This window comes from Oppia nitens, unplaced genomic scaffold (genome assembly GCF_028296485.1).
Source record: "Oppia nitens isolate AA-2021 unplaced genomic scaffold, nextdenovo-longstitch-racon4-pilon3 scaffold60_pilon_pilon_pilon, whole genome shotgun sequence".
Lineage (NCBI taxonomy): Eukaryota > Metazoa > Arthropoda > Arachnida > Sarcoptiformes > Oppiidae > Oppia > Oppia nitens.
In genome coordinates, this window is record NW_026533244.1 from 32,501 (window position 1) to 42,500 (window position 10,000).

The following is a 10,000-nucleotide window of genomic DNA, read 5'->3' on the forward strand; positions in this document are numbered from 1 at the left end:
AGGTTTGCGATACTAATTAGATATGTCCCGACATTGTGGCCACTACCTGGGCCGCAAAGGCCATCATCTAGTGATTCATTGATTTTCCCGCCAAAACAACAATTTTTGACGGCCCATTATATTTCGGGTGGCGGACATCGGACAACATCCGTACCACCATATTATGGACACTATTCGGATGGCCAAGGTGCTATATGAAGACATAATTGGCCACATGGATGTCTTCTGGTCAAAAGTGCCCGTCCCGTGATTACAACAGTGTACTGTATAGTACAGTACAGTAATGTATGGGGAAATCGGTATTTCGGTAATTTTGACCAGAAGATGATCATCGATTGGGATCAATTTTCAATATGAGGTTGCAAATAGGTGTGCGGTACTAACTAGATATGTCTCGACATTGTGGCCGCTACTTTGGCCGTAAAGGCCAATCAACTACTAGTTACATAGCGATTGCCTCCGCCGAAAACAAAAATTGCCGATAACTCGGTACAGGTTAACCGCCCGAAGTCAAGATTGGAAGTGAATGATTGGCTATTGGTTAGCCACCTAATCAGCCACTCAAAACACTTGGCCAGCCATCGGTTCGGCGGGACCAACATTTTGGGCAAGTCGGTATAACTCGGGTTGCGGACATCGGACAACATCCGTACCAACATATTATGGACAGTAATTGGATGGCCAACAAGTTGTCTGTTGGACATTATTGTCTATATTGTTGTTTTCGGGTCAATATGGCCCGTCCCGTGATTACAACAATGCATTGTATTGTATGTGTTATTAATGTATGGGAAATATAGGTTTTTCGGGGATTTGAACCCGAAGATGGTCACCGATCGGGACCAAACTTCGGGAGAAGATAGCATATAGGTATGCGGTACTGACTAGATAGGTCATAACATTGTGGCCACTACTTACCGATTTACCGTTACTTACTCTCATTTACATGTATGCTATACTGGTGTTACACCTAATATACTGTACATACATTTTTTTGTTTACTTTTTTTGAAAAATCACTACTTCGGTAAACGGCCACCGATCGGGACGTGACATATGTCATTAGAACCGCATTGGTGGCAAGAATATAGTTTGAAAGTTTGGTCCCGATCGATGGTCATCTTCGGGTCCAAATGGCCGAAAAACATGTCTCCGTAGAGAGTACATGACAGACATTTTTCGGATGGCCATTTGGACCCGAAGATGAGGTCAAATCATATTGTGATACATATATGACTTGTTGGCCATTAGTTGGCGGTCACAACAATGATGGTCCGGTCCCGATCGGTTGGCCGTGGCCAGAGTTATTCGGGAATGTTGTTTTCGGGAAAAACGCTTATAACACGACCCCCGGTGGTCAGAGTGAGTGGCCAAACGTATTGACACCATCTAGTCAATGAGGCCTAACAAGATATAGTGACAATTTGGTTACCGAAGTTACCGACGGGCCTCCAGTGTTGTTTAAACATGTCATGTTTTTTCAAGTAGTCAAAGTGCACATCTCAACTTGTGCCTTACTAAGAAAAAAGTATATATATGGAGAGTAGTAGTGTTGAGTACGAGTCAAAGCACTATATGCGGTGTTCACTGCATAACATTTGAGAGAGTCGTATAATGCTATACGATGACTATACACACTATAGGGTGTCAAACCGATTAATGAGAGATAGTCGGTGACACAGTATCGATAACTCTGTGATTCAAACGGCGTAATGCCGATGAATATCAGATTGTCGTACTTTTTGAGGGGACGGCAAGACATGTTCCTCGCTTTATCAACGGGAGAGAGCCGTGCGGTGTAAGTGAGCCAGCTGTTAGTACGTGGGGGTCGACAATACAGACTGCACGCCTTGATTGATTGCACACTAAGACCGCAACTACGGCAACTCTAATACATGTCAGGATAGGGATGACTGGCGTCGGTTCGGGTACCACTTGAGTTTCCGCCTATAGTCAAACGCGTAAAACCGTGTCACTGACTGGGAACCAGAGTGCCGATAAACATGAGCAATATGAACGAAGGCTGACTTTGAATAGCGCCGCGATAGGTTGGCTATAACTAACGGATTGAATAAGTTGATAACCGCTATAGCGGTACTGTTGACGGTCTAGTCGATGACTGACCGGCAGTTTGGGATGTGTGATAACGCCGGGCGAAACTAACGCTAGCGCTATACACAGACGCAATGTTAATGTGAACACTGGCCGCTATATTGAAGGCAGTGTGAGTCGGTGTAGGACACCGACAGCAACAACAACACGGACCGTTCGGTTCTGTGTGTGTTTGGCTGAACAGCTACCTGGTTGATTCTGCCAGTAGTCATATGCTTGTCTCAAAAATTAAGCCATGCATGTCTAAGTACATGCCGTATTAAGGCGAAACCGCGAATGGCTCATTAAATCAGTTACGGTTCCTTAGATATTGACTGTCTACATGGATAACTGTGGTAATTCTAGAGCTAATACATGCCCAAAAACTTCGACCGGAGACGGGAGAAGTGCATTTATTAGACCAAGACCAATGGGGTTCCCTTGTGGGGCTCCTAACGGTGGTGACTCTGGATAACTGTTGCTAATCGTATGGCCTTAGTGCCGGCGATGAATCTTTCAAGTGTCTGCCTTATCAACTGTCGATGGTAGGTTATGCGCCTACCATGGTTGTAACGGGTAACGGGGCTTCGATTGATCGATTGTCGATTGGATAGTTAGCGTCGGTCTTAAGTTGGTCTTCGGTTTGTATAGTAGTTGGTCTTCGGTTTGTATGTCTTCTGTTTGTATGTCTTCTGTTTGTTGTTCCTCTCTTCGTTGGTCTTCGTTTGGATGGTCTTCGGTTCGTTGTATTTCATCGTTGAGTTGGTCTTCAGCGGTAAGTTGGTCTTCGGTTGTAAGTATTTCGTTGATAAACACTTCAAGTGCTTGAAAGTGTTGTTTGTTTGCAAATAAAGTGTTAAACTCATGCAAATGTGTAAGTCTTTTGTTAATTGTTCGGTAGAGTTTTCTTCGGTGATGTGCATATCGGCGGCAATGGAGAAGTCGGTGAGTTACGTCATCAGTACCGTCATTGGATGGACAGTTTGGGTGTGGTCGTAAGGTGAAGCGGTGTAAGTATTGRCCAAAGTTTCCGTGRCCCGTAAGTACTTGTGTGATATTGTGTGTTATTTTGAAGTTTTTCAATGCTAATCTGTTGTTAATGTTCGGTAGAAAAGCATGTGTTAGTCTTCCGGTATCGGCAGAGTCCCAGTGAGACTGCCAATCAATGATGACGGCTTCGGCGATGATTTTTTTGATGTTGGTGTTGATGACGTAAGTGTTTCGGTAGCTTCGGGTACTTGGATGGTCAGCCGCAAAGTACGGTGTTCGGTGCTCAATTGAGTCAAATGGTATGTGTTGGATGTACTTAGGTTTGTATGCATATTCTGATGGTTGTTGTCCTATGCGTAAGTAGTATTCGGTTGATAGTTGTTCGATACGGTGATGAATCGGTGTGATCCCCGTAAGTGTCCATAGCGCTTCGTGAGATGTTGTGTTGTAAGCGCGTGTGATACGTAAGTTGGCGAGTCTTTGCGTTGATTTCAAACGGCGGGAGTTCTTGTCGGTGATGGCTTTTCCGGCCCAGACCGGTGAAGCATAGGTAAGTGCTGGTTCTATTGCACACTTCCATATCGTTGAGAATGTTCGGGCACTGAGACCCCATTCGGTACGGGCCACRCGAGAGAATCGGGTTATGGCYTCCTTTGCTTTGTTGGAGACGTTTTTGATGTGTTCCGTGTAAGACATTTGATGGTCGATTGTTATTCCTAAGTACTTGAGATGTTTAACAAACGTTAATGGTTCGCCACCCAAGTATAGGTTCGGTGGTGTGGACTCCGAGCCTTTTCCGATAGCGAGGACTTGAGTTTTCCGTGCGTTGAAGCGTAGGTTAATATCAGCACTCCAAGTGTTGATTGCGGTGAGTGCTATGTTGGCTCTTTCGGCGGCTACTTTGGAGTTGCCACCACAAGCGATGAGGAGCGCGTCGTCAGCGTATGCTTGCAGTGTACAGTCTTTCGGTAACTTGAGTTTAAGTAGACTGTCATAGAGTATGTTCCAAAAGATAGGGCCAGATGGTGAACCCTGCATACAGCCTTGTGTGGCTTGACGGGTGATAGAGTTGGCTTCCGTTTCGGCGATTACATAACGTTCTGTAAAATAACTTTGGGCCAAACGGTAGAGATTTTCGGGACATCTTTTTTCCTTTAAGGCGTTGAGAATATGAGGCCATTTCGCGGAGTCAAAGGCAGATTCAATGTCCAGTGAGATGACTAGAACACTGAAGCCTTTTCTTCTGTACTTCGTTGCGATGTTCGTTGCGGTGAGTATTGCGTCCGTTGTTGATCGTTGCGGTACAAAGCCGAATTGTCCTTCCGAGAGTTTATTATTGGTGTACATAAACCACTCGATTCGTTTGATTAATAAGGAGTCCAAAGCTTTACCTATTGTTGGCAATAGGCATATCGGTCGRAAAGCTTTATGTGTGTCTGTTGTTGCGGCGGAGGCTTTCGGGATGAATTTGATAAGCGCAGTCTTAAACTTTGTTGGGAAGTGTCCGTATGTTAAGCATAGGTTGAAATATGCGGTGATTTCGGTGAGTAGAGATGATGTAATTCTTTTGAGTATTTCTGCGGTTATTAAGTCAAAACCGGGCGATTTTTTGGTCTTCATTCTGTTGATTGCAGCGTTGACTTCGGTTTCCGTGAATAAGTTGTCCGGTGATGTATTGGGTGGTCGTCGCGTGTCTTCTCTAATGATTGTTTCGGCGGCTGTGTCTTCAGTCGTTGGGAAGTATGCGGTGAGTAGTGTTTCCAGAGTTTCGGTTTCATTAGCACACATAGTACCGTCCGGTCGTTTGATGGATTTTAACGGTGCGTAGACTTGTTTTTTAGTTCTAAGCATTTTGTAAACGGCTCCCCATGGATCGCGTTCACTGTCAACGGTGCAGAAGTCTTGAAATGTCTTGTGTTTAGACTTCATCATTTCGATGCGGTACGTATGATAGGCTTTCTGGAAGTCTTCTTTCTTCTGTTCGTAGTTTGTCTTCGCTCTATTCATTCGGCGGCGTAATCTGTTGGCTTCGTGTCGCAATGTGGTAAGTGTTGGCGTCCACCACTTGTTTGAATATATTGTAGGTCTGTATAATGGGATGTATTTCCGAGCGATTACTTCAATATTTGTGAAGTAATAGTCGGTAAGTTTCTCTATATCTTCGGTTGTTGTTGCGGAGGCAATGAGTTGTCCAAATGTTGGTTTCATTGCGTTAATCTTGGCGTTGAATTCAGTCCAATTGGCCTTTGATGTGTTGAAGCGCTTAGCATTTGCGCGGATGTCTTGTGGTTTCGCGGTTGTCCATAAGGTCATTTGGATGTACATGTGATCACTGAGTGTTATGTCGTCTAGTACATTCCAATCTGTTGTTCTTCGGGCCAAGTTTTGCGTAACAAGTGTTACGTCAATGAAACTGGTGGCCGATGTTGTTTGATGTTGATATGTAGGTGTTATGCAGTCGTTGAGTAGTGTTAGGTTTTCGGTTGCAATGAAGTCCGACACAGCAGTGCCTCTGTTATCTTCATTGTCGGCTCCCCATATCGGTGARTAGGCGTTGGTATCGATGCCGAGAAGAGCTGTCTTGTGTGATGTAAGTATATTTTGGAGTTTAGCGATGTCTTGACTGTTGGATTGATTGTGTAGCGGCTTTCCTTTGTGATARGCGCTGATAAAAGTTATCGATTCAGTTGCGGTTGAAATGGTGGCTGTTGTGATGTGTTCGTCGGATAAGTTTTCGTGAAAATAAAGCGATAAACTTGAGTTGTTCACCGCTATAGCTGTCTTGTTATTGCCGCAGACTCGCATAGTCGGCAAGCCGACCACACGGGAGCCTTGGGCAGTGGGTTCTTGAATGAGAAGAATATCCCATTTCCGTTCTTGAGCGATACGGTGAAGTTGAGCTGTGGCGGCGTGAGAGTGGTTTAGGTTGACTTGAATGACTGTAAGTTTATGGAGTCGTTGATCTTCTGTAGCGTTAACATCCATAGTTAGTTCTGTTAAATTCGGCTTCTTTGTAGGCTGACAGCATCGGACAGTTGTTGGAAATGGCGGAGTGGTCGGTCTTGTGTTTGATTTTGTTGAGTCGTTTGTTCTCTGCCGTGCAGTTTGCACAACAGACTTTGGTTTTATCGTTGGCTACCGGACAGATGATTCCATTGTTGTTGCGGTAGGCGTGGTTTCCGGCACAGTGCGAACACGCGATTGTGTGTTTGCACTTGACTTCAGTTCCGTTTGATTTATGTACTGCTCTGTGGCCAAGTCCACAGCAGTTGTAGCATCTGGTGATTAGAATGTGGTCTTCAACGGCACAGGAGTACCAGCCGAACTTGATTTTTTCGAGACTTCGTAGGACTTTACAAAGCGATGGCGAGACTTCAAACACTATTGATGAGAACTCTTGTTTTTCTCGGAGTTTTTGATGAAAAATAGGCTTGAATTCAGCTTTAAATGCGTTGATATCGGTGTATTTCATATTAATTGCRGCGTTCTGTTGAAAGACWTTTTCWATRAAGTCTTTGTCWTCKGTGTCTTTRGGAAYGTTGTGKACGATRACGCGAGGATTGCGTTTCTTCGGYGAWCGGATGGTGTATTTGTCKGTAAAGTCTTTGGTTCCCATTAGTTTGCTTTTGAGTTGTTGTAARTCACTGCCAGTATTAAGGGCAACAGTGACTTTGCCGTCCTTTCCTTTGCGGCGRTGGTGAATGCCGATTCCCATGAGAACCGGGTCGATWGCGGTGTTRAGATCAGACTTGGTCTGATTGCTGTCCTTGTGTGTCTTCGGTTCRATCACAATTGGATAATCAATTGTGGCATTTTTGGCGGCGATGTCAGCRAAAGTCTTTGGTGTTTTCGGCACTTTTGTTGTTGTTGTTGAGGCATTATTGATGCCTTTTGGGAGAGCTTCGGCAATGATTTGCGGTAAGTTCTTWAGTGTTGACTGTATTTCCGCRATGGCGTCTTCATGATCACCGAGTCGGCTGCCAATAACGGWTGATGTATGGGCAGCGGCTGCRGCGGCGATGGCGGCTTTTTCGGCKAAGAATATCAAAGCCTTGTATCGTCTTGCGAATCCTCTGATGATACGTCCTTCTTCGGYTGTCCTATGGCACTCAGTTCAGTGAGCCAAGTGTCCAACTCGTTGTCTATTTCTTGGATTTCGTGAGCAGTGGCCATCGGGTCGTACTTGATGTCCAGAATACTTGGAAATTCTGTTCGCGCGACTTTTGAGGTATAAATACGTCCATAGGTGAATGATCCGTTGAGTTATGACGTCTTTTGTTGTTGAGAGAAGGCGTTGTTCCTTTGGCWGACATATTGGAGTGAAAAAATAAGTAAACAAAGAAAATGGCGGATTAGTAAATCGGGTATGRAAAGGGTTTTTGGCCGATATGGGCCGAGTCCTGAWACTCTCGCTTTCCGAACAACACAAAAATGTGTTCAGAATAGCGATGAAAAAGTGTTGAAARCGGTGAGTGTTCCGTATGGCTGTCCARAAGCGTAAATATCGGCTCCAATACTTGAGTGCTTTGAAAAATTGAATGACTTGCAGTTTTCAAATAGGTTTTTCGGCTGTAATTGGCCAATCTTTCGGCGGATTTTCTTGAGACACACCAAATTGTGTTCAGGTAAGCGATGTGGTGACGATAGRAGCGGTGGGAGGTCAATACCATTGACCAGATCGGCGGTATACGGCGGTAAGCATAAAAATACTTAGAAAAATTTTGAGTTATAGAGAGCAAAGCAAATGCGACTGTTCTCTATGAGAGCTCAAAAGCGAGTGAGGGTTCGGTTCCGGAGAGCGAGCCTGAGAAACGGCTAGCACATCCAAGGAAGGCAGCAGGCGTGCAAATTACCCAATCCCAGAACGGGGAGGTAGTGACGAAAAATAACAATACGAGACTCTTATGAGGCCTCGTAATTGGAATGAGAACAATGTAAAACTCTTAACGAGGATCTATTGGAGGGCAAGTCTGGTGCCAGCAGCCGCGGTAATTCCAGCTCCAATAGCGTATATTAAAGTTGTTGTGGTTAAAAAGCTCGTAGTTGGATCTCAGTTCCTAGTCAGACGGTCCACTTGCCAGTGGCTACTGTTACCACTTTTGACCTTGTCCTATGGTGCTCTTCACCGAGTGTCATAGGCGATCGGTACGTTTACTTTGAAAAAATTAGAGTGCTCAAAGCAGGCGTCAGTGCCCGAATAATGTTGCATGGAATAATGGAATAGGACCTCGGTTCTATTTTGTTGGTCTTCGGAGCATGAGGTAATGATCAATAGGGACAGACGGGGACATTCGTATTGCGGAGCTAGAGGTGAAATTCTTGGACCTTCGCAAGACGAACTAAAGCGAAAGCATTTGTCAAGAATGTTTTCATTAATCAAGAACGAAAGTTAGAGGTTCGAAGGCGATCAGATACCGCCCTAGTTCTAACCATAAACGATGCCGACCAGTAATTCGCCTGAGTTCTCTAAATGACTCGGCGAGGGACTTCCGGGAAACCAAAGTCTTTCGGTTCCAGGGGAAGTATGGTTGCAAAGCTGAAACTTAAAGAAATTGACGGAAGGGCACCACCAGGAGTGGAGCCTGCGGCTTAATTTGACTCAACACGGGAAAACTCACCCGGCCCGGACACTGGAAGGATTGACAGATTGAGAGCTCTTTCTTGATTCAGTGGGTGGTGGTGCATGGCCGTTCTTAGTTGGTGGAGTGATTTGTCTGGTTAATTCCGATAACGAACGAGACTCTAGCCTACTAAATAGATTGCCGACTTATAACGTCGACAACACTTCTTAGAGGGACAGGCGGTGTTTCAACCGCACGAAACAGAGCAATAACAGGTCTGTGATGCCCTTAGATGTCCGGGGCCGCACGCGCGCTACACTGAAGTGATCAGCGTGCATTCAAAAACCTACTCTGTCAAGAGTGGGGAACCCAATGAACCTTCTTCGTGATTGGGATAGGGGATTGTAATTATTCCCCTTGAACGAGGAATTCCCAGTAAGCGCGAGTCATTAGCTCGCGTTGATTACGTCCCTGCCCTTTGTACACACCGCCCGTCGCTACTACCGATTGAATGTTTTAGTGAGGTCTTCGGACTGGCCGGTGCAGCTGCTCTTGTAGTGGCAGCGCTGTGCTCGGAAAGATGCCCAAACTTGAACATTTAGAGGAAGTAAAAGTCGTAACAAGGTTTCCGTAGGTGAACCTGCGGAAGGATCATTACCGTATGTTGTAGAGTTTAACTCATACACAAACGGCAATTTGTTGAACGCAAAAGTCGCTCAATCGATAGATAAGCGGCAAACATATCCCAAACGGTACATAACCGTTCATAGGTGATCACAAGGTACACAACAACAACAACAACAGTGTAACTGTTAGGTGTTGTGTATGAGAGCGACCGATCACCACTGAATATGAACACTTTAGTACCGGTGTTTGTCTGCAAAAAACACAAGACAAGTCATGAGGTGTCTAATCTGAGCAATGCCTACACACCGTCAAAGTGTGAGCACTTTGTCGCTATCGGCGTCAAAGTCGGGCTACAGAGTGATAGTCATAGGGTGCGCCCAAAGACTGTCGCTAGGCTTAATTATTGTGAGCGGTCTATGATCGTAAGCAATGCCGTAAAGACTTGACTTGTGTGTGCGCTTTAAGTTGAAAAACTTGTGCCTTTGATAACAATTGATAAAAACACAATGTGCAGTACAACTGCAAACGGTGGATCACTCGGTTCGCTGGTCGATGAAGAACGCAGCTAGCTGCGATAAGCGGTGTGAAATGCAGGACACGCCGAGCACTTGATTTTCGAACGCATATTGCAGCCTCGGGTCTTTCCCGGGGCTTCGTTTGTCTGAGGGTCGTTAACATAATAAAAACATAGTAAAAGTCTGTGTCGAGAGTGCCGAACATACTGTTGCGCTC

The 10,000-nt window shown here is 45.2% G+C and overlaps 1 non-coding gene across 1 annotated transcript; it reads left to right on the forward strand.

Moving 5' to 3' along the window:
* Nucleotides 1–9,785: 9,785 nt before the first annotated feature.
* LOC128962002 (5.8S ribosomal RNA) lies at nucleotides 9,786–9,939 on the forward strand. Its single transcript, XR_008484627.1, has one exon. It is a non-coding gene; the product is annotated as a 5.8S ribosomal RNA (ribosomal RNA).
* Nucleotides 9,940–10,000: the final 61 nt, after the last annotated feature.